Source organism: Cryptomeria japonica, chromosome 8 (genome assembly GCF_030272615.1).
Source record: "Cryptomeria japonica chromosome 8, Sugi_1.0, whole genome shotgun sequence".
In the NCBI taxonomy this organism is placed as follows: Eukaryota; Viridiplantae; Streptophyta; class Pinopsida; order Cupressales; family Cupressaceae; genus Cryptomeria; species Cryptomeria japonica.
In genome coordinates this window covers 447,731,294-447,757,110 of record NC_081412.1, presented here as the reverse complement: position 1 = coordinate 447,757,110, position 25,817 = coordinate 447,731,294, and positions in this window count along the sequence as shown.

Below are 25,817 nucleotides of genomic sequence, written 5' to 3'. Positions count from 1 at the left end.
TGGTAAATATAATATCTATACAACAAATTGAACAAATAACACTACTTAACTCATGTATTTTCCAAGATCATATATAACTTGCATGACATTATTGTCGAAGTGGTTTGGGAGAGATAGAGCTAGAATGTACTACAACAATAATAAAATGATCTTTTCATTGTTTTTCCAAAACTAGTACTAAACATAATACAATGAAAAGTACATGCAGTATACAAATATATAGAAAATATACAAGAAAATGAATTACTTTAATGAAGGTATGCCAATCATGTGTTTTCATCCCTAGCCCAAATTCACTTTTATTTGTTATGAGATTGTTTATGTTCGTAGCAAATCCTGTGGGAAATTGAATTTTTCGTGTGACCTATTTTATAGCATTGCTTTGCTGCTCTGTTAATAACCAAGGAAGGGAACATATTAATTTGGTCTCCATCGCTATTTAATTAAATGACATTTTTCATTGCATGATTGGATTCATGAATGTCACTAAAAATTTTGACAATTTTTTCTTTGTCATGCCTTCCATCCAATATTTTCCATAACGTTTCTATTATATTCTTTCCAATATGCATAGTATCAAACAAATGCACAATTTGTAGCTCCTCATAGTAGGGCAACCTACTAAATTATCTGGGATAACTTTTTAGTCCCTTTGGAAGTTGGTAATTAATGCCTTTACGACCTTCAAGAAGCATATAAGTTTAAAAAGTTAACAATGACAATCATCATCAATTACAGCATGAGTAAACAAAACACAATATAAAAAATATAAATTCCAAACATATCATATATGATAGATAAACAATTAGATTGAATGACATTACCTTGATGATTAATTCTATTATATTCCAACTTCCATATGCGAGGTGTCATTCTTCGTGGTTTTGATGTAGTCTCTTCTTTCCCATTGAAAAAATATTTTTCAGTAGTTCGATACTTTTGGTTTTTGTGGAGGAAGTTCCTATATTCATCAAACACTTGCTTTCCTAAACTTGTTGAATGACGAGATTTCATCTTTGGACCACAAACTGGACATGCAAATTTTCCCTTTGTTTGAAGACCTAGAAAATCATGTATAATTGGATTAAATATGTTAATTTTTATAATTATATATGTTGAATAGATTATTTAAAAAATGCATGATTTATATTTTAAAAAATTAAACGTTATTAAAGTGCACAAGCTAAACATTATAACATACCACAAAAATGTGTTAGCCCTGGGGCATCATGAATTGTCCATACAAGCTTTGCATGTAATTGAAATTGTCTTTATCCTATTGGTCTAGAGATGTCATACATAGTGACACCATTCCATAACTCCAACAAATCGTCGATAAGAGGCTCGATATATACATTCATATCTTTATCTTGGTACTTACCTAATTGAATGAACAAAAACATTACATAATTATTATAACTATTTTACTGCAATATATATATATATATATATATATATATATATATATATATACATGACTATTAAATGAAAAAATACCTATAAAAATCATTGCCAACATTATATGCTCCCTCTTTATTGACATCCATGGATGAATGCTATTGTTGATAACAAAACCATGCCACACCGAGTAAATAGATCTCAGCTCTCCAAATGGACTGACACCGTTTGCTACCAATGAAAGTCTGAGATTACGAGGTTCTTCTTTAAAGTGTGGCCATTTTTCCTTTATGTCCGTAAATGCAAAACCATCTGCAGGCATTCGAAGAATGTCATCTCGACTTCTATTGCGTGCATGGTAATCCATAAATTGCGCCAAGCTTTTGCATCTAAATAATCGTTGCAAATGTGGAATAATGAGAAAATAATGAAGAACATTGCGAGGCACCTTTTTTGTTTGTTGATCTATTCGATATCTACTGATATGACATTCAGGGCATTCTGTTGTAAATTCATGTTGTTTATGATATATAATATGATCATTGGGACATGCATCTATTGCTTGATACTCCAATCCAATATCTTTCATAGTGATAGATAATTCTTGCTATGAGCGAGGTGGAATATTTGATGGTGGTAACAAAAAATCACTTATCAATCTAGAATGAACAAAATAATTTGTTATTATAAAGAATATTAATGGTACATATTTCACCTTTTATTTACTAGTGATGAAATAACAACAAAAATAGATGAAAAAAGATGACATATATGACATACCTTAACATACGTGAGATTATTGTGCTGGATAAACCATTCATAACCTTCAAGTTCACTAACAACAATACAACAGAGAGAAGAGTTATTTGAGAGCCTCTGTAAAAGGGCTCGTATGCCTTCTCAAGTACAGGTAAATCATGAACAACATCAAAGTCATCTTGATCATCATGATCAGCTGAGCTAGTATTAAATGTGTCATGGATCAATGTATTTGTACCATCATATTCAACTGTGTTTTCTGGCACATGATCATCTTCTTCCATAGGATCATTATCTTCAACTTTGATATTCACACCTCCATGTTCCTCCACTTGGAAAACTACATTCTCCAGGTCGTGGTAGTCCATATCATGTGCCCTAGGGCACCCCACCTATATAAAAATGATCAACATAAATAAACCATGATCATGATCTCATTAACAAGTGATTTTTTATGTATATAAATTGTTAAAATGATATAAACATTTACAAATACAATCAATATAAATACATATAATGAACAACTTACCAATGGACGATAATCATGCCCCCCTTCAATGTGACCATGCTACCTACAATGTTTCTCAGTTGTTGTGATTAAAAGTCTTCTAGTCTTTAAGCCCTTACAATTTTTTCAGGGACAATAACATTTCCCATCACCTTTTATTTTCAAGCTAGACCACAGTCTAGCAATTGTCTCCTTATTTTGTTCTTCATTGATATTATTTGACAAGATTTTTCTTCATAGGCAAAAAAATTGGGCTATGGAAAATTTGATCTATAACAACCTTCACAAACCAAGCAAAATGGTGTCACGAGTATAGAAAACATTGTCCGTGCGATTTTTATATTATTTACTAGACTAACCCTAAGGGTTTTATTTATTTTTACTTTTTCACTTTTCTATTTTTGGTTGGAATTGCGACGAAAATCCGTTGGAATTCCAATGATAGTTGGTTTCATCAGAATTCCGACGAAAGTCGGACAAGATTTAAAAACAAACAAACAAATTTGACACAAATTACCTTACAAGATCCGACAAAACAAAACAAAACAAATCCCATAGTTCGTCAAAAATTTTCGTTGGAAAATGCACCCAAGTGAGTTAGTGTCACATTTGCAGTTTATGACAGATTATTGAATAAAATCCTCAACTTTTGCCTTATATTTCTGAGTTCATCATTTTATGTATGATTGAGAGTTGTTTTTATTGTGTTATTGATTAATAACCTTTAAAATTCCGTCTCATTCATAAAATCACAAGTTGTGCTTTTTAATTGATTAATTCTTCTGTTGATTGTGAAAGTTTTTTCTTTCCTTTCAAGATATTGAATTAAATATCCTTTGTATGAATTATTTATGTGTTGTGAAGCAGAGATTATTTTGTGCAAATTGATGGTTTTAGGAGGCTTTTGTCATTTTGAAATGTCAGATTGGTGTATCACCTTAATTTAGTATTTGCAGATCCATTATAGGTTAATTTTTTTTAGTTTCTGCCCCTTTTCCCAATTAAAGATATTCAAGGGAACCAACCCTACATCTGGAGGTTAATTCTCATTTTAGGCAACCCACAAGCCTGAGAATTATCCCATGTATCACTAGATTGCTTAAGCTTTCAACTTCTGCATAACGGATGCAATTACGGTGATAACAAGAATAACATAATTTAATTAATTAATTATGTAGAAATGATAAATTAATTAAATATTTAATTTAATTAATTTTAGATGTCTAAATTTTGCCCCTCTTTTACAAAACGACAAAATTGGCAGTGGATAAAAGACAGAAAAGGATGCCCTGACGTGGAGACGTGGATGGTACATTCCCCCTCGAGAATTCAACTAGAAAATTCTAAATTATTTTAGGAAAATTCTCAAAAAAGAAGAAAACAGTGGGAAGAAAATAAAATGGAAGGAGAGAAGGAGAAATAGGAGGAACAAAAAGATTCAAGAGAAAGTGAGAGAAAAAGAGGAGAGGAGAAGAAAATGGGGCCACAGGGGACCCTATATAAGCCACATGGGGCCCTAGGAGGGGTCATTGTCACACATACACCTTGGAGATTGAAGGAGCTCAGAGCACTCAGGAGAGAGATGACATGCGTTCCTCATCATGAACACTGTGCATAAAGGGTTCGACGGTTCCAGTGACTGGCTAAGTATAGCCCATTAGTATGTACCCCAACCTAACTTTGTGAATTAGTAGCTAGGTCATTAATTAGGGTCATAAATGGGGGGGAAAGTTGGTCAAGGCGCAAACGTCGATTGTCGTTTCAACGTCTGCATGGGGATCAACATCTGCGCAAGAATTGAACGTCTATGCGGACACCAAACTGGCTAAGAAACGACGATCCCCATCCACATAGACGTCATTCTGTGAGTATAGAGGAAAGAAAAGGGGGAAGACTATCGATTGACGTCTCCGCTCTATGGATTGATGTATGCGACATGGTTTTGGCATCTCCACTAGGGGTAACGCCATCTCTGCCTACAAGGTAGAAATGGGGAAAAGGTAGATAGAAGAAAATGAGAAAAGGGTTTAAGGGATCATGTAGATGCCCCAGGGGTAGAATAGGGTTATAAATAGGCTAGAATAAGAGGGCTAATGAGGTGATTTTGTTGGATGTAGGCAGACCTTGATCCAATTACTTCTCAGGAGCACTGGTCACTGATAATGGCGCTGTATAGACAGCTGGCAAGAGATGAGCGAGAGATGTTGAGTGCAGTAGGATTGGGGTTTGTGGGGAGATGGTCACGGATCCCCGCGCACACCGCGATGATGACAACACTCATGGAGTGATGGGACAATGAGACCTGCACTTTCCACTTGCCTACAAGTGAGGCTAGCATCACACTCCTAGATGTCTGGTGGATCCTGAAGGTCCCCATGAGAAGAATCATCCCAGAGTATTGGTTGAACCACATGGATCACTACCTACATAGCATTTATGATTGTGATGACTTGTCTATTGATCAGAGCAAGATACGACTGCGAGAGGCCATGCAGATTCGATGGATTCCTTGGTTAGTTTTGTTCATTTGTGGATTGAAGAGGGAGTGGATGATGCTCAACCTGAGTGGCCATGTATTTTCTATTAGATGGAGTCATTGTGTATATTATGTCATGGAGGATTGTGTGGAGTACACATGAGGGCCACTATGCTCGACCAATTATACCATGATATGCATATGTGCATATACTAGGGTTATAGAAACATTGGGAAATGAGTCACATTACTTCACATCTAGGCATGAGGGCACATTGCGACCTGACACAGCTAGTTGGAGTTTAGGATTCGCGATGGTGGTTCCCCTATGTAGACCGCTACAGAGGCCTATTACACTACACTCGGGTCGAAGCAATATGGTTTTGGAGGATGGTTTTGGATGAGCTAATGGTCTTCTCATGGAGACTATACATGGATAGTGAGAGATGGAGAGGGGACTGGGAACTTGCATGGGTTTAGAGTGAGTATTGGCTATTCGGATGCACTATCCATGTCACCGATCAATACCTACCCCATCGTGTGATGAGATAGTTTGGCCTCATGCAGGACATTGTTGGTCATGAGTGCACCCATCTACGGGCTACGAGGGAGGCAATGACATGGGGAGAGACAGTGGGTCTACTTGAGGTTAGGCTCAGATGGACAAGGGCACAGATAGTGCCATGGGATGAGGGGTTTCAGGCAGGAGAGGATCTGGAATGCACTAGAGAATATACATGCTGGTAGGAGGCTCATAGTTCAGTGCAACTGTCAATTCCTGGAGTTTTGGAGCCAAATGAGGTAGCACCATCTATTGATGAGATCGTCAAAGGAGACGGATGTTAGAGTATTCAGGTATTTACTTGATTAATTAAACATTATTTGTTTAATTATTTAAGTTCCCTTTATCTCTTTTACACTTAAGCTAACTTTAGGTGCATATAATTAATTGTTTTAATTAATTATTATGTGCAAATCTAGGTTTTCCCTTTTTAGGGTTTCTTGACCTATTAAAGATTGAGTTCTTTCTTTTCTTTGTAAGAATCACATTACATATTTTTGTGAATATTGAGCTCTCTCTTTTTGAGAATATTCTCTGTGTTTTGTATGTTCTTCAGATTTTTGCTTCATTGCTTCTCCTTGTAACAGGTTATTTGGCTTGCAGAAGATCGTCAGGCTCTTGTGGTGTTGTATTTTCTCAGCTCCTATATGGTATCAGAGCTTCGGATCTGCAGCTGCCTGTTCTTGTTTTGAGAATTTTTTGCTTTGGAAGCAGATCTGGGGTTTCAGGAATTTTTTATGTACCTAGGGTTTGAGCTTTTTTTCTGAGCACTTTGGGCCTAAATGGACCTCACCATCGTGCTCAAAATGCCCGAAAACCCCTATGGTCATATAAAATTCGACCTATTTTGGTTCCTGAGCCTCTGGGAGCAATTTTTTTCTCAGATCCAGGCTGTATGGCCTTGGCACGTAGATTGACAAAAAAAAATTCAAAAAAATAAAAAATTTGCCTTTTTACGGCATGCAGGCCGAAATTTTCTTTTAAAAAAATTCTTTCAAAAAAAGCAAAAAAAAAAGGGAGGTTTGTTTCTTTTTAAGAATTTTTTTTTTTTTTGGGGGCACATTTTTTGTGGGTACCGCAGGGTACCGGACTGACAGGCCTGTCAGACCTGTTAATCTGGCCCCTGCGGCCCCTGTCAGTGGCCCCTCCGTCCTTCTCTGGCCGCCGCTGCTATTTCTTCGGCCCCCGCCGACCCGGTCTCCGGCCCCCGCCGGCCATGTAGATCCCGGTCCCCTGCGCGCCGCCCAGCCTGGCCCTGCCGCTCCACCTAGCTCCGCTGTCGCCGCCCAGCCTGGCCCCGCTGCACCGCCAGGTACCCAGCTCCCTGGCCTTCCCGCCGCCCGGCTACTGCTTCCCTATCGGCCGCCGCCTCCCTGCGCTGCCGATTGCCCGACCCGCTGCCGTCTGCAGCCCCCAGCCTCCTCCCTGGCCCCCGCCGCCGCTTCCAGCCGCCCGCTGCTTCGGCTCCCCGGCCCTTTTTTCCGGCCATCCACCACTCCGCCATCGGGCCGCCACCCGGCTGCCGCCCAGCCACCGGAGCTCCGCTCCCTGGCCACCAGACCCCCTTTTTTGGCTTTTTCAGGGGGGGTTTGGTTTTTTGGCCCTATCTTGGGCATACGGAGTCAGATTTTGGTGAACGTATAGGCGTCAGAAAGCTAGTTCCGAGGCCGACCTTATGGTGTTGGTAATTTTTTCCACTTTTTCTGTTTGATTGTGTTTGTTTGCAGTCAAAGTGAGGTCTCTTTTTTGTACTCCGGGAGACGTAGAATGAGCATCCGACCTCCATTTTTCAAAAACTTTATATTTTCAGACAGAGTGTTCTGTGTACTTTCCAAAAATATGAGTTTTTTTTCCAGATTCTGCTCCATGCATATTTTATTCAGTTTTTTGCTTTTCAGCACTCTAGTGGATATCGTGGTTGTTTCAGGTCCTGGGATCTCTTTTCTGAGTAGGGTGTCTCTGTTTTTATTCTCGTTTCTATTTCCAGTCTTCTTATCATTGTAGCTTGTAATTATGCAAATGCACTGAGATAAAGTGCCATCATGCATTGTTTACTTGGAATCTTGCATATCTTGTGTCTTGTTGTACATGCACTGTTGATCAAGTGCCATGAGGGGGTTGATGTTTGCCTTTGTTTGCCATCTTCCTTTGTCAAGTGAGTGTTCCTTCCACGACATTCGCCTCATGATGATGTGTCTCAACACCTTTAATGTTCTTGGTTCTTCGTCATGCAGTTGGTTTTTTGGCTGTCCTTTTTAGTGTTCCTGTCCCTCTCCCACTTCCACATTATGGGGAGGTTTATCGTGTTGGTTCTAATGCTTCCATGGTTTGATTGATCAGCTCTTCAGGCTTTGGTTTCTCATGCCATCTGTATCTTCGATTTTAGTTGTTTTTCCTTGTTTGCCTCCTGATTCGAGTAGTGTCATTTGAGGGCACTCATGCAAATTACAGTCTTCTCTACCTGGTCATGTTCTAGTTCAGTGGATGTTCTTCAGATCAGCAGTTATTCTTCAACAGAGTTTGCATGTTCTTCATGCTTCAGTGGTGTTCTTCCATCTCTTTTTGGAGTAGAGTTTTGTTCCCATGTGGTTTTCTCTATTTCTTCGATTCATAGAGATTTCATTGTATTTGGGTACTTGATCAGGCCTTGTTGCCAGGACCCATCTTTATTGCTTTCAGTAGCTGTTCTAGGTTTTAGCTTCTCCCTAAGTCTAGCTTAGGGGGGGTGTTAGAGTATTCGGGTATTTACTTGATAAATTAAACATTATTTGTTTAATTATTTAAGTTCCCTTTATCTCTTTTACACTTAAGCTAACTTTAGGTGCATATAATTAATTTTTTTAATTAATTATTATGTGCAAACCTAGGTTTTCCCTTTTTAGGGTTTCTTGACCTATTAAAGGTTGAGTTCTTTCTTTTCTTTGTAAGAATCACATTACATATTTTTGTGAATATTGAGCTCTCTCTTTTTGAGCATATTCTCTGTGTTTTGTATGTTCTTCAGATTTTTGCTTCATTGCTTCTCCTTGTAACAGGTTATTCGGCTTGCAGAAGATCTTCGAGCTCCTGTGGTGTTGTATTTTCTCAACTCCTATAACGGAGACGGTCCCAGGGAGGGGAAGGTTGCTGAAGGGGGGAGAGGACAGAGATAGGAAAGGGGAGCTAGGGGTTGGCGACAGATGTCGAGGAGGAGGGGGAGGGGACAACACGTACCTTGAGCAGAGGTACCTATTATGCCTTGCATATGTACCCCCATCATTTTCTTTGGCATGAAAATGCGGGTCCCCCTTTTTTTTCCTGTCTTTTGTTTTCTTTCTTTTTGCCTTCTCATGTTTTTGCTTTGGACATATCAGAACCCCGAAACCCTGGAGTTCCGAGGTGCCCTTTTTTTTGTTTTTGTGTCTACCTTGAAACCCCGAAGTTCCAAAGAGTCCTTTATGCCTTCATTTTTTCTGTTGAGACTTCAAAATTCTGGAACTCCATGATCCCGAAGTCTCCTTCTCATCGCTTGGTTCAAGACCTCAGAAGCCCAAAACCCCAAAGTTCTAAAGTCTTCTTTTCTTTGTTGTGTGGAAGCCTCAAAATTTGGAAATCCCAAAATCTCGAGTTCTTCATTTTTTGTAGTTTTTTTTCGAGTTTCAGAATTTCAGAATCCCGAAATCCTGAACTTGTTTTGTGAGTTGTCTCGAAACCTCGGAACCCCGTAGTCAAGAGATGTCATGTTGCATGTGTGTTAGGGCCTCGGAACCCCGGAGTTCTGAGCTTCCCTTTATTTTGTTTCAGGATTTCAAAACCCTGGAATCCCGAGGTCGTGTTTAGTAAGGTTGTACGATACCAAATTGGGGGGTATAAATAGGGCCGGATAGGTGATTTTCATTCATTTGTGCACTCCTCCGCCATGAAATTTGAGCTCTCCCTCTGCGCATTCTGCTTTCTCGCTTGTTCATGTTTTCCACGTTGCCATCTTTCTAGGCTGATTCGTTTGTTTCATTTTCTTTTCTTTTCATGTCTTTTAGGTAGGTTAGAGTAGATTTTCCATTCTTTCAATAAAATTGACCGATTCGATTTTGTTTTTCATGAAATCCTAGGTTTCGATATTTTGGGATTTTAGAACTTGGAATTCAAAAACACATAAGTTCTACCCCATCCAGCACCCCAGAGTTTTGAAGTGCTCTTTCGACAGAGTTTTACCCATCTTGGGATTCCTGAACTCCGGAATCCCGAATTCACTGCGCTTTGTAAAAGTTTTTTTACCCACCTAGGAACCCTGGAGTTCCAAAGTCTCTTCCTAGAAAATTTTACCTGTTTCGGGATCTCAGAATCCCAAAATCCCGGAGTCTATTTTGAGACTACCTTACTCAATCTCAAAACTTTGGAACTCCTGAGTTCCAAAACTGATCCTTGGAGTGTTTTACTTATCTTGAAACCCCAAAACCCCGGAGTTCCGAAATTTGCCTTTTGAGGTCTCTTGCCAAACCAGAACTCGGGAACACTAGAGTTATGAAATTAGTTGTTTTGCCCTTTCCTCAACTTAGGACCCCAGAACCCTGGAATCTTGAAAATATTTTTTTTTTAAGAGTTTTATGCCTCAGAACCCCAAAGTTCCGAAGTATGTAATGTTTTGATAAAGTAATGGCTAATTATTGATCTTTTCTTGCAGGATAAAGCAAATTTATGGACCCATCCGCAAGCAAGAAGAGGACAAAGGAAGAATCCAATCTTGACAAGAAGCCAATAACAATGAAGTATTAGTATCAAGCGAAGACTCTCACCTCAAAGATGGAAGATGAAGTTCAGTGGGTGACCAATATTGAGATCGGGCATATAGAGATTGAAGACATCAAAACCCAACTGACACCTGCACCTCATACCCTTGAAGCACCATATAGGAGAATTAAGAGATTAGGGTTGGTAGAGGCGACTATTTTCCCTCAAGCCACGCAATCGCTCGAGCTTATCATGACAATTGCTAAATACTACTGGGAGGAGACAAGGCAGTGTGTTGATGCAGATGAAAATGTAATTGTAGACATGTCCCCTGGCATGACTTTTGGGATACCATTGAGGGAAGAGATTCTGGTGACAACTAAAGTGCATTCCACCTCCATATCTGTGAAGAATGCTTCTAATTACAAAAAGACACATTAATGAAGCATGACTTGAGGAACCAAGGAAGATAGGGCTAAAGGCTACAGATATTCTGAGAGCTAATTTCCAAGAGCCTCAAAGAGACCTTATCATCATGCTGAGCAAAGCCTTTTGAGAGCTGATTCCCAAGAGCCTCAAAGAGACCTTATCATCATGTTGAGAAGAGCCTTTGGAAAGCTAGACTGTAGGCATTTTCATACATGGATGTTCCATTACATGACCACAATTTTGATAGGCAAGAAATATTTTGATTGGCCACAGATTATTTCAGACAACATCCATAGTCAAATGATCACAGTTCTTCAAATGAAGTTCTTCATGACTTCCTACATTATATGGGTGGTCACTTGTGTTGGTAAATTCCTAGGACTGAAAATTGAAGGAAAATTAGGAGAAAAACCTGGACATAAAAGAGTGTGGGAGTATTACACTCAATTACCTATCTCTCAGGCTTAGTTACATTTCAAAAGATTAAATGATGCATTTATTTATTCTGTAATAATAAAACTAACAGGGGATGTAGGATACAGACTAACCTCAGAAGCAATGCAAATGATCAAGGAATGGGGGTGTTGGTTCTTACAAAACCAATGATCAACATATCTATAGGTTAGCAGATTCATAGGGAATCCTTTTCTTTTACCAAGATTTTTCAGCAATAGAATAATTATTTTGGAATATGCTAGGCAATTGATGGGCCTATAAGCATTGTTGACTTTGAAACATAAAACGGGGATTACTCTACCCATGTCCCTAGAACATTATACATGTCCTAATATACAGGAAGCCAAGGCGACAGAACAAGAGCTCCAAGATTTGAGCTTAAAATAATTTAATTACTCAAGGGATCTATATGACCCATATGGTAAGCTAAAACAAATGATGCCTATTTCTTACAAGGGTCACAAGCCAACTTTAGAGGATTTTTGGGCTAATTTGTAGGACAACTTTGAGGTAAGGTAGAAGGGATATTATAGGTTGTTAGTGCCACATATAAGAAATTTTGAAATTGAAACAAATATCCCTAAGGAGTTAAGGGATGATGGTGAGATTCTTGATCCTACATTCAAGAAAAAGGGAATTGATCAAAGATCCCTTACTCCTATTAGATGGTCCAACCAAGAAGAGTTGGATATGGAAATTGTTACTGCAAAGGTTTTGGAAAGAATGAGACAATGGCTAAGCTTGAGGATTCGACAAAGTGCTACCAAGGAGAAGAAAAAGGGCAAAGTTGCTAATAACCCTCAAACTAAAGTCAACAAAGAATATGTAAGAAGAGCAAGGTCTGATTCAAGGAAAAATACTTCCACTGATCCGAAGGAGGCATCGGTACCAATTGACAACCAAGAGCTCAAGAGGCAATTGGATGCCAAAATGAAAGAGTCTCAATTCTTGAAAACTGTTGGAGAACATGGGATCACTACAGGGTTACGAGCAATCCCATAGGCTTTTGTCACCCCCATGGTTCCTACCATAAGTATTGTTCCAGGAGAAGGTGCATCTGAAGAGGAAGCCATGGAAACACAACCTCCTCCTGCTTCTTCAACACAACATGCTACACCTCCTCTCGTACCAACACAAGAACGGGTTATTATTCATAATGTTGAGACAAATTATGAAGAAGATGATGAACCAATTGAAGTCGTAGCAAAGAAGAGAAAAGTTAAAAATAAATAGAAAGAACCACAAGAGGAGCTTGCTACAACTCAATCAGAAAAAACAACCGGAGGTTACAAAAGAGCCAACGATATAGGTGCAACCAATGGAAATTCATATACATGTTATGGGAGAAGAGGTACATGATGAAGAAGATAAAAATGATGAACGAGATGAAAGAATGGTCCTTAATCCTCAAGACCAGGAAATATTGCTTCAACAACTAGGAGGAAATGAGCAAAGGAAAGAAATTGAAATAGAAAGACCATTTGAAGATGTTTCTGAGAAGTTGGAAGAGATAGCAAGACAACAACAACCTGACCCCAATCACGCCCTTTAGGATAATCTTTCTCAACAAGTTTCCCAACTCTAGCAAAGGCCACCAAATCCTCCATAACATGATGAAGAACACCAGGAAGAAGAGAAGGAACAAAATATAGAAGCTCACAGGATCACTGCAGATGTAACGGTACAGGGAGGAGAACAAGACGACACTGTGCCTCAGTGGTTAAGTTTCACTTTCAAGAAGAAATAAAAGGTTGTCCTCCCAAATGTAACCTTGCAGGATGCAATTATAGAATCTCCAAGGAGAGCGAATATAGAAAAGACAATTCATCATCTCTCTAGGATGGATTTGGGAGATATAATTGTTGATGTAGTAACACCAGTTCAAGATGTTGAAGGATCATCTCAAGCTATCCCTAGATACCAAGTGTCTAAGGTTAACCTAGGTAAACACACTAAGTGGGGGGAGATTGATACTCTAGTGGCTGCCACATCTACTGTTTAGTCAAAGATGGAGAAGGAGTATAAAACTAAGGCAAAGGTTAAGGCACAATTCAGGCAGTATAAGAAGTTGATTATGGAAATAGCCAAACCTCTTGATTCCAGAATTGATGATACCTTACCATCCACTTCATGGCTCCCTCAAGGTGATATAAAAGAATTGTACGAGATGAAGAAAGTAGTGACAACGGTTAGCATCTGGGCTTAAGATCAAATGGATAAGGTTAAAATGTTCTTGCAGGACACGTTGAAGGTGTTTTCAGAAGCTCATGATAATGAGAAAGCTCTTGTTACCTGTTCCAAGCAGTGGGAACAACATATCCTTCATCTTTCATAATTGCATAAAATGCTTAAGAAGATTCAAAGATTGGGAGATGAGAACATTGCAAAAGAAGATTTCTAAGAGGAGATAGTGTCTGTAACTTGCAGTCATATATAAATATTGTGGATTTAAAAATGGAGATCATGGAGCAATGTTGCACCAAGATTCTTAAGGAACATCCTTCGTTTCTCAAAACACTTGAACAATGTGAGCATCTATTGGTTAAATTATTGGGCATGTGTGAGGCCCTACCCTGAGCTCGTCATAGAACTTCTTTGGTTTTCATGTTAGACTTATTATTTGATACACTATCTTGATGCATTATGGATTTAGATACTATTTGACAGGTGATTTGATATCATGGGATATGGTGTATTCCGTCTTACATTAAGTTCAATACTTATTGTGATGATGATATTATGCATTTATACATGTATTTTGGAAAATTGATTTATATGATGATTATGATGATGCAATTTAGTAATTTATTTCATATGGAATTGTTAGGAAAAATGTTAATTGGATACTATCTCTATTGCTTTTGATTTGGATCAATTGATGAGATGTTGTGAAATTGATGTTATGTGTGTATTACCTTTCATATACTTATATATGAATGTGGTTTTGGATTACTGATGTGTGAAATGAGATGTGCAGGAAATTAGTCCATGTGACCATGGAATTTTACAGAGAACTAAGACCAAACCTATGTGAAATAGTGAAGCCAAGGTTTGTCTATTTGGAGAGGCAATACCTCACATGTGATGTATTTAATTTTGTAATTGTGATGTTTGAATGTAAATTCATATTTGTAATTGTTAATTTAATATTCCCAAAAAGGACACGCCAAGTGTATTTTTAGTGATGTGTATTTTATGGTGTCACTTGACACTTGTGATGTATGTGAGTTGGCAATGACATGTCCTTTGAAGGGAATTTGTTAAACCCAATGTATTTTTCAAATATTACGTTGTGGTCCCAAAAGATAACTTGGTTAGAGAGCTATTAGTTTGGTCAAATCAAGTTTGACCCATAGACAAACTTTGGGTGGGTTTTTTGGGGGTCAAATTAACTCCTAGATTTGAGTTTAGGTCACTTTTGAAGGCCCATATGATATACCTATGGGTAAGGCTCATTTTTAGACATGTGACCACTCACATGTAATTGTGGAGTCACTTCAAAAGTGGGTTTTTCAAGATGGATGAAAATTGAACTTTTTGAAGATTGACTCTTGGGTAGACAACCTTCCATTTCAATGATAGTTGCTCTTCCCCACTTTCTCTTACCTTTTTCAGTTTCCATTTTTAGAAACCATATAAGAGGTTGGGAAGACCAACCTATGGGATCTCACATCCTTTCCAAGGAAGTTGGAAAGTGTGAGGAGAGCCTACTTAGGGAAGGGATTCAAACTTGGAACTCTGATCACCCACTCTCCAATCTTGGAGACAAAGTTTGGAGTATTGAATTTGTAGTTGTAGAATAGAATTTGGCCAAGTTAGAGGACTGTAAGGGAATTGGGAAGCTCTTCTACAAGATACTTTCTATAGCAGGAATAAAAGTTGGTGTTATTCCTTCCTTAGCATTAGTTGCATTCATGTTGTTGTATGTAAGACCTGATTTTAGTTTATGAGTTGAATGTAAATCTATGTATTTGAACCATGTTTTTTTTAAAATGTGTTTTAGTTGATTTATTTTGGATTTTCCAGGTTTTTATGTTCATGGGAGTCAAGACTAAACTCATCCTAGGGAGGGAAGAGTAGCCTTGGGGTGAAGGGATTTAGGACAATCATTTGGTGTAGAGTCTCTCTTCTAGGAGGAGAGGGATAAACAAGTATCTAGAATCCTTGCTGCTATTTTTTCATATAAAATTTGGGGGTCATAAAGAGAGTTTTGGCTTAAAGCCTTTGGGGGTCATAAGAAATATTTTTGGTCATGTGAGAGACCAAGTAGATGGATTCTTTAGCCTTGTGAAGGCATTTGGTTATCAATGGTTTTATTGCAGTTTCTCCCTTTGGATACTTGGTCCACCTTCACCAAAATGTTTTGAATCACTTGGTGAATATGTGCAAGCTTTGGCTTGGGAGTTCATTGTTAAATGTTTTTTTTTGTAAAATTTGCATTTTTTATGTGTGTGTTTCAGCATGTGTGTGTCATGTTTGGTCCTTGGTTCTCCTAGCTCAGGGGTGGCCTCTTGTAGGCCTAGGTTGGGAGGTGAACCTCCATGGTCACAACCAAAGATTTATTCTACTTGCAGGTCTGCAAATTGCTCTAGAAGATGAAGAAAACATAAATTTCCTAAGTGGTTGTTAAGAAGTATTTTCAAGAGATCCTACATGTTTATTTACAGAATTTGATTCTTCTTATGTGAAAATATGGAAATAAATTGTAATGAAGTGAATCTATGTATTTGAGTGTTTAAAAGCTATGAGAAAAAGATTGTTATATTCTATCAAGTTATTGCTTAAAAGCAAGGAAAGGAGTTATGATTAAATTTTCAATTTGTTGTATTCATTATTAGCAAATGCATGTAAGCTAGAAAGAAAAGAAAGAAAAAGATTTGAAAGTTAGTATTTCTATTTTGCTGTTGTATAAGGAAATGTATCTATTTCTTAGTTGTCATTCAAAAGCTTGAAATAAAAGGAGTTAAGTTGAAAAGTTATATTTTAGTTGATGTCTAAATCTAGTTAGTAATTAATCTATTCATGTATTTCTAAATGGAGATTTTTGCACTCATTTATTCACTTAAAAACATTTATTATTACATATATCTGCTTGTAGTAAATCTATTAGTAGCAATAAATTTAAATCAGAATGTAGTTACAAAAAAGAGCTTCATATGGTTTCATGTGTTATTCATTTATTTGGATGACTATAAATTTCAATGCTGCTAAAATAAACTAGTTTTTAAAAAAATACAGTGAGAATATGTTTCTGAGTATACTAGTATTTTGACTTATATATATATAAATGCATTACATGTAGTTTATTTCAATGCTTCTATAACATGTAAATCTGGAAATACACAGTGTAAACACAGTAGAAAATAAATGCACAGTATTGTAAAAAATACAGTCATATTGTTTCCGTTGTTTCTAAGAAACCCAAATCCCAATTTTGCTAAATTTTTTCATAGAAATTTGAAGAGGAAACAAAAGAACCCCAGAAAATATCGTGAAAACCCAGTTCACGGATTTAGAGAACACTTCACTAGTCCAAAAGGGTGCAAACAAGGAGTATTAATCTAGAATATATATATATATATATATATATATATATATATATATATATATATATATATATATATATATATATATATATATATATATATATTTTATCATTTCACAAGGCTAAAGAAAATGTTGGCCACATAGTCTGCGAAACAACGAAGGCACATAACATGCTATGTTAGTCACATTCGATGTTTCACGAGGCTAAAGGAAATGTCAGACACATAGTCCATGAAACAACGAAGACACATAACATGCAATGTTATTCACATTTGTCGTTTCGTGAAGCCAAAGTAAATGTCAGCCACGCAGTCCGCGAAACAACAAAAGCACATAACACACAATGTTAGTCACATTCTTCATTTCACGAGGCCAAAGAAAATGCCGACCACTTAGTCTACGAAATAGCGAAGGCGCATAACACACAAATATATACATATTTAGAGGTTTACTTTTAAAGAATAAAAAAAAGAATTGTATATGTAATTAAACATATATAAATAATGATTTATTTGAATATGGAAACCTTTCTAATAAAGTATAGGGATGTATTTCTTTGATCCCATTAGGTAACGATATATATATAGTTGAATATATATGTATATACCATATATATATATATGTATATACCATATATATATATATGGTAGATATCAACAGATGCCTTGGGTTAATAAAATAAAATCACTATCTAGGAATCGTTGTAATTCTAATTAAAGTGTAATGAACCTTTTGGTTAATAGATAACCATGACCATTAAATTAATATTAATATAAAACATTTATATTAATAATAATATATTAAGTGGGAAATTTCACAATGGATAATATATTATCATTAAGGATGGGATGGTATTTATTGACTTTGTATAACTAACTCTATAAAAACAAATGGTCTTGATTGTGATTCCTAGAAAATCGTAATTTAAATCCCTAGGAAAGTATATTTATTCTAAAACGAACGGAACTACTCAAGTTCTTAGTTGCGTATTTAATTTAACTAACCAACTTAAAATAATATGGACTATGTAGACACCTAAAAATGTCTCATTGACCATGTACTAATTATTCATCTAATTGATTAAATAAAACTTTAATTATTTAATTAAGTTAATTAATCTTATTCTTCTAATTTCATATTTCCTCATCATCTTACTAATTATTCTATTTCTTATTCTATCATCATCTAATCATTAACCATTTTCTAAATATTAATTAAATATTTAATATTTAATTAATTATGATTAATTCTTCAATTTAAATAATCTTTATTATTTAAATAAATTAATTCTCAATTTCTATCTCTAATCATCTAATCATTTAACCCTTTTTATTCATTAAATATTTATTATTTAATTAATTGTGATTTTATCCTTTAAACTAAATAATCTTTATTATTTAATTAAAGTCCATTTCTAGCATAATTAAATAGTTTCTTTAAATCATTTAATTAACTAATTAATTATTCCATTTCCAAATCCCCAAATTCTAATTTCATTTAATTTCATATTCTTCTAATTTCTTCTAAATTCAATTACATGTGCATGATTTCAAAAATCAAATTGAAAATCAAAGTCAAGTTCTAAATATATTCAAATACTAAATTGAATTAAATAAATTCAATATTTGAATAAATCTCATGCAAAGATTAAATTGAAAATCTAAATCTAAAAGCAAGCACATGCTAAATTAATTAATTCAATCAATCAATTAATTAAATCATTTATCTCTCCAATCTCTATTTCCATCTTTCAATTAGCTTTTTCTAAATTAAGCTTTCTTTGTCATCCTCTTTATTTCCTCCAATCATCTTTTTTCTTCTTTCAGTCAACTTTTTCTCAATCAATCGACTCAAATAATCTATTCAATCTATTGAGTTTCACTCCTACAATCAGTAGTTCAACTATCAATTTTCATTTGAGCTCACCTGAGTTTCACCTCTTGATCAATCTGTTCCACCTTTCAATCAATCTTCTCCCAAAATCTATAAATTGAGCATTCAATCTCCATTTTCAAGAATCACGAACTTTGAATCTTTGTGTCACTTGCAGGTTGCTAGCACAATATCTGAGAGCCATCATACCACAGAGAAGAGAAGAGCGATGGAAGCTATATGCAATCTTGGAATAGGAAGTTTGATTTGAATTATTTTAGTTCCTATTTGCTTGATTGTGTTATTTCATTGTTAGTTTGTTAAGATTCTTTGATTAGATAGGGATTCATGATTTCCCTTTGTTTCTAATTGATATTTTTATATTGTTATTAAGAGAATTTTACAGGCAACATTTTGGTGAACCCAACGTGAATCAACAACTAATTTACCTTCTCCGTTCTTTGTGTAATTTTTGTAGGTCGTACGCATTTTTGCATATTTTTTTACATATTTTGCATGGATTTCGAGAATAGATCTTCCATCACGTAATCACGCCTACATCGTCACACAATCGCATAGACAACGCCACACATTTGACCCCTCGGGATCACGCATTTGCTCCGATAGGGTTATGCAATCGCCCTTTCTAGGTCACGCAATCGCCCTTTCCAGATCACGCATTCACAGGGGAAATTGTTATTTAATTTTTTATTCTGTCTATTATTTGATCTGTCTAATTTTATCTAAAATTGCGTTAATTTGGAAACATATTACTTCTATTTCATGATTTGATTATAACAATTTATGGCAAGAAAAGTACAGTTCAGGATTTCAGGTGCAAGAAGGACAAAACAACAAACAAGAGAAGTCAAACTCTATCAAAAGGTTCTCCATGCAAAAAAGCAAATACAAGAGTCAGAAGATCAATTGGCCTTTGATAGATATAATAACTTAGTTCTTTCTAATCAAGGTAAATATGATCTAATCAATATTGAATGGATGATGAGAGATTTGGCTAGGGCCTCATAGTTGGTTTTGCAGGTTGCTGATCGGGTTTAGTTTTCTTTCATTTTTTAGTTTTTAATTTTTGTTGTATGCCTGCTTGTCACACAATCGACCTATTAGTGCTACGCAATCGATCTTTTTTCATCATGCATTCGGTCTGTCAGAATTATGCATATGCTCTGTCAGGTTCACGCATTCAGTCTGTAAGTATCACGCAATCGAACATGTATTGTCACGCATTCGCTTCTGTCAAATTTTGAGTTTTTGTTTTCTGTTGGGTTGATTTTACTACTAATCTCTTATTTGCAACCTATGGCGGATTTACAGATTGGATTAGATTAAGTATTTTTCCATGCATAATCTAACACTTCATCTTTTGGTGCTTAAAATCAACAACAGTTAAAATGGGCATGCATGGATAATCTCACACTTCGTTGTTTGGTTCTTAAAATGAACATGGGCTAAAATTGACATGCATGTATCTCACACTTTGTCTTTTGGTGCTTAAAATAAACAAATGGTTAAAATTGACATGTATGCCTTCATATTTTGATTTGGTGTTTAAAAATGGACATGCACATGCGTATTCAACACCTAAATTTGGGCTATAAAATGAACGTGAATCGGGCTCCATTAGATTAAATCATATTTCTTTTTTCTTAAGGTAAAGAATTTTTATCGTGTTTGGGGTGGACCTACTGTTGCATTAACTAACTTTCCACCCGCCTTCAGGGTCTTGGGAGAAAGGAGGAAGGTGACAATGACATCCAATTTTTATTTTATTCTATGTAGTGAGGGGTATCTTTGACTGGGGATTTCATCACCTCACAAAGGTACTTCGAATTGGGATGCATTGGGGATATCATCTCTCAGAGTGGCTTGCTCTAAGAATCTGTCGTTGGATCAGGATCCCTCGAAACCTTATACTACGAACCAATTTAGTTGCCAAAAATCCTACATTCAGTAATTCCAAGAGTGCGGATCGTACCCCATAGATACCCTTCATGTACCTTACACTATGATACAAAAATCCCTCGGCTATAAGATCTTCGGATCTTCGGGGTAAGAGAGACTGGCATGCCTGAGAAGTGTGTGCCGTGGAGTGGAGCTAGTGCTGCCAGACTTTCTATCTGTTCATTTTGTCTCGGTATTTCGTAAGGGCCTCACTGAATGGTGTCCACTTTCCAGCCTAAGATTATATTCTGTGCTTTTTTATGTATTGTTGTGTCAGACCAGTATTGAGTCAGTCCTTTGGGCTATTTCAGGCCCTATCCTATGTATCTCTAAATTTTCTGAGATAGTATGAAAATTGAGTCAGTCAGCTATACATACCTCCAAGCAATTGTTCTCAGATTTGGAAAACTACAAAAACTTGTCCCACATACGAAGTTACAGAAAACAAAGTCCATTTTGAAACCAAAAACTCAAAAAGTTCAACATACTTGTGACCCTAGGAAGTCCTAAGTCTTTGCATAGTCCTCACTTTAGTCCTCATTATCGTCGTAAGTCCTTGCATAGTCCCCACTTCCATCCTCATTATCATCCTAAGTCCTTGCATAGTTCTCACTTACATCCTCATTATCATCCTAAGTCCTTGCATAGTCCTCACTTACGTCTTCATTATCGTCCTAAAGTCCTTGCATAGTCCTCATTCACATCTTCATTATCATCCATAGTCGTTGCATAGTCCTAATTTTGAGTTTGCATTATCATCCTCATATACATTCTTGTCTAGACCTCATATACGTCTATCTTAGTCCATCGTCATTTGCATAATCATCCTAGAAAGTCATACCCCAAACATCCAAATCAAAATCAGAGGATCAATCAAACTCAACCTCAACTCAAACAAGTTTGTCAAGTTCAACAAATCAAATATTACCGCATCCAGAGAAATGGAGAAAAAATCTTACATGTTGTGATCTTAGGTCCAAACCAACAAGCAAACATCATGGATTGGCATTATACATTTCGTAGGGAAGGTGGATGATTCATCCCTTCCATTCCTATTCCATCGCCATCCATAGATACCTTATCTCAACAGATCAAAACTTTGCAACAACAAGTGACTGACATGACTACTCCTGACAACCATAGGGGCTAGTTAGAAAACATGATGACAGAAGTAATGGTCATGAGGGGATCAGTATCAAACCAACCTTCTTCTTCTTGTGAGACCATTCAAACATGCCAACCTTCATTCTTCAACAAATTGTTCCTACCTCAGTTCAACCAACATTAGAGTCATGTAAACCTTCTTTTTCTTTCAACCCACTATATCAATCATACCAATCACATCAACCCAACATTCAAAATTCATTCAACCAAAATCACACTCCTTTCAACCAAAGTCCAAATCAAAATTCACATCAATCTAACATTCAAACCTCTTTCAACCAAAATCAAACCCCATTCAACAAAACCAGAATCAAACCCTATTCAACCAAAGTCCAAATCAAAATTCACACCAACCCAACATTCAAACCTCTTTCAACCAAAATCAAACTCCTTTCAACCAAAGTCCAAATCAAAATTCATTCAACCAAAATCAAATATCTTTCACCCAAAATCATACTCCTTTCAAACAAAATCAAATCCCTCTAAACCAGAGCCCAAATCAACCATATCTATCCACCATTTCATCATCCCCTAAAGTCACACAAGACCAATCCATGCCATCTCACAAGGGGTATCCATAGCACAAAACCAAACCTCCCAAGGGGTATCCATAGCACAAAACCAATCCAATCCAAGTCATGATTTAGAGAGTATCATTCAAAATCCTTTCTCATCAAGTCAAAAGGTTGAAACATTCCAACAATCTCCCATGAATTTCCAAACTCCTTCCCCGTGTCAAGAGGATGATCCAAAATCAGAAGAAATGAACCCTGAAACAAATAAAGATCAAGAACAACCACTTCCATCCTACCCAATTTTTGATGAAGATCCCACCGACCAAGAATCGTATGATGATCCCCTCACTCTTTTCTATTCCATTCATAATGATCCAATTCCAAATCAAGAGTAAAGCACAAACTCCGATGATCCTTTTACAAACCAAGATCAAATCATACCTTTACCTTCATGTCCTAAACAAGATCCCATTATTTCTCCAAATCCTAATCAAGGTCCCTCCATCCCTTCATCTCCATGTCATAATCCTCCATGTTCTTCACAAGATTCCCTCTCAAATAAACTTGTAATTTCTCCTCATGATCCCAATCCCTTTACACAAGTTGTTCATGAACCCCTTATAAATCAAATCACCAATCCAAATCATACTACACAAAACAACTTGTCAACAATTCTATGTGTGTCATCATCAAATGCTAATGTAGGGACAAAAACAAGCATAACACCCGCTCATGTCACAACTTCAAAACTAGAATCAATTTGCCTCATACACCCACACTTGAAAGACTGGGGGCAAGAGACACTACCACAGTTGGATTTCTTTGAAAATGATAAGGTTATAGCTAAATTCAGGGGTTTCAGAGTTGGATTTCCCTCTGATGATCCACAAAATCCAAAAACTAATAAAATCAACATTGGAGATGCTGAACATGTACACTTAGCTAAGTCCTTATATACTATTGAAAAAGACATCTTTATCCAACTCTTCAAACAAAGGCCAATGAAGTATCTACACAAACTCTTTGACCCTATGAACAACATGCACCTTAAACGATATTATACCTAAGGGTTGGGTTAGTTTAGGTTTTACTTTCCACATTGCATATCATATTATTCAAAGCATTGCATTACATATAGTTTTTTTTTTTTGAAATGCATCACATTCGCAAAGTTTCTGCATTTTCATATAGCAGCACTAATAAAACAAGGCAAATGTCCAAGTTTATCATTCATTTGCATTCAAGAGAAACAAGGGTCATCTCCTTTCTTAGCTATTTGGACATGAAGTCTTTTAGGTTCTAAGGTCATTCATTTTCAACATTACCCTGTGACGACACTTTACTTATGGCTGGGTAGTGATTTCACTATTTGAGAGTTGTTAACCCAAAATCTATCAATTGCTATATCTCAAACATATTAAGAAGATCTCTAATTCATTCTAGACATCTAGTTGATCATATGACTAGTGAAAATCTAAAATTCTACTTCAGTGCCGTTGTAATTGTCACACCCAAGTAGGTTTCATTACTTACAAGTCAAGGCAAGAAAACAAAAACAAAAAATGCTATGCCAAATTCATCTCAAGGCAAAAGATCAATGATATATAACTGAAATATCAGGCATACAAGTGCGCCAAAAATCTTGACTATGGGAACATGCAAGTAACTCCATCAGGGCTATGAATGCCTACTGGCAATGGAGCAATATTTGAGAAATTACAGTCTTTAACCTCGTCAAAGCTCTCAAGGCTTGCTGGCAGTGAGGCTCTATTAGGGATACTTTTGAAGTTAGGATAATCCATGTAGCTAGTCATATAGGATGCTAAGGATCTTTAGTGAACACAAGAGCATGAATTAACTCATCTGCACACACATGGGAAAAACAAGATCAAAGTTTCAAGAACCAATGGAGAAGTTTTTCATGTCTCCATTTGTAAATCCTAGTCACTAAATGTGTTGAGTTGAATATTCCAAAGGGCCTTAGGGATCGATTGATCGCTTATCTATGAAACATTTTGCACCTCCAATTCAATTGGTGTATTACAAAAGTTGAACAAACACAACCAACCTTGTTCGAATAGGAAATGCATCTTCATCATGCATATTGCATTAATATTGTTCATGTCAAAAATTCATTGTCTCCACATGCATTTTACAGATCATCATGTCATACACGTCTGCACACTGGGGGCATAACTGAAAAAATCCAAACAAAATCATATAAAGTCCTCAAAAAATCCTAAAAAACATCTAGAAAATGTCCTGAAAAAATCCTAAAAATCATATAACGTAATTCAAAAAAATCCAAATGAAATCATATAAAGTCTTGAAAAAATCCTAAAAATCATATAACGTCCTTTGAAAATACCAAAAACATTGGAAATTCCTTCAAAAATCTAAAAACATTCAAATATGGTTCTGAAAAAAAAATAAAAAATATCTGCAAAATGTCCTGAAAAAATCAATCAAAAACATTCAAATATCAATCCACATAATCCAAAAAACATCGAAAAAGCTCTTGGAAAAGAACTAAAAATCGAAAATCAAGCAATTAAAAAAACTTGCAATAAAATATCTTGTGAGAAACAAATACCCTAGCAGAGATCCAGTAAACGCTTCACATGAAGTTAACAAAGGATATGACTATCCAGTCAAATATTTGCAATCAATTGATCAAACTATCTTATCAATCGTATCATATCCATATCAAAGTGATCATGATCTTGTCTTAAATATAAGAGGATACACTCAAAATTAGACAGGTCAGTCTTAAACGGGGTTTGTAACTTTATAAGATCAGACATTATCAACCATCACATCAAGCAACTGAGAACGAAGGCACAAGGTCAGTATAGCTACTGAATTTTGTCCGGGTCAGTCTTTATCTTTTATGATTTGGCGACAAATTATGTTCCTATGCTACTCAATGATGTCCACAAGTGACTAGAGGAGCCATGATGGGCATTATCTTTTTCTTTGTTTGTTGCTTGTCTGCTACGTGTTTGTTTCTTCAATGAGATATCTTTACATCTTGGTTCCTTATACCCTGATGTGCTAAGCTTAATTGTTCAATAATAAGGCTCAGTGATGAATATATATTGCGCAATAAATAATGACACAAGTTGTGATTCATTCAATATTCTCATCTCATCTATTTCTTGATAGTCTGTTGATTTCCCATCTTCTCTCTAAATCGTATATTCTTTCTAAACATTATGTTCTCATCATCTATTTCTCTCATCATTTTCTATCATCGAACATTATTCTATTTCATTCTAAGATCTATTCTCTCATATTCTATCTCAATATCATCTTCACATCACCTATCTATATCTCTAATCAACTAACCATTCTTCTATCTTTCATCTCACATTCTTCTTTTTTCGAGAGATCATTCATGTCTTTAATGCACAAACAATCTCTCGAGGCAGCATTACACCCTAAGTATCACCAAGGCATACTGGGG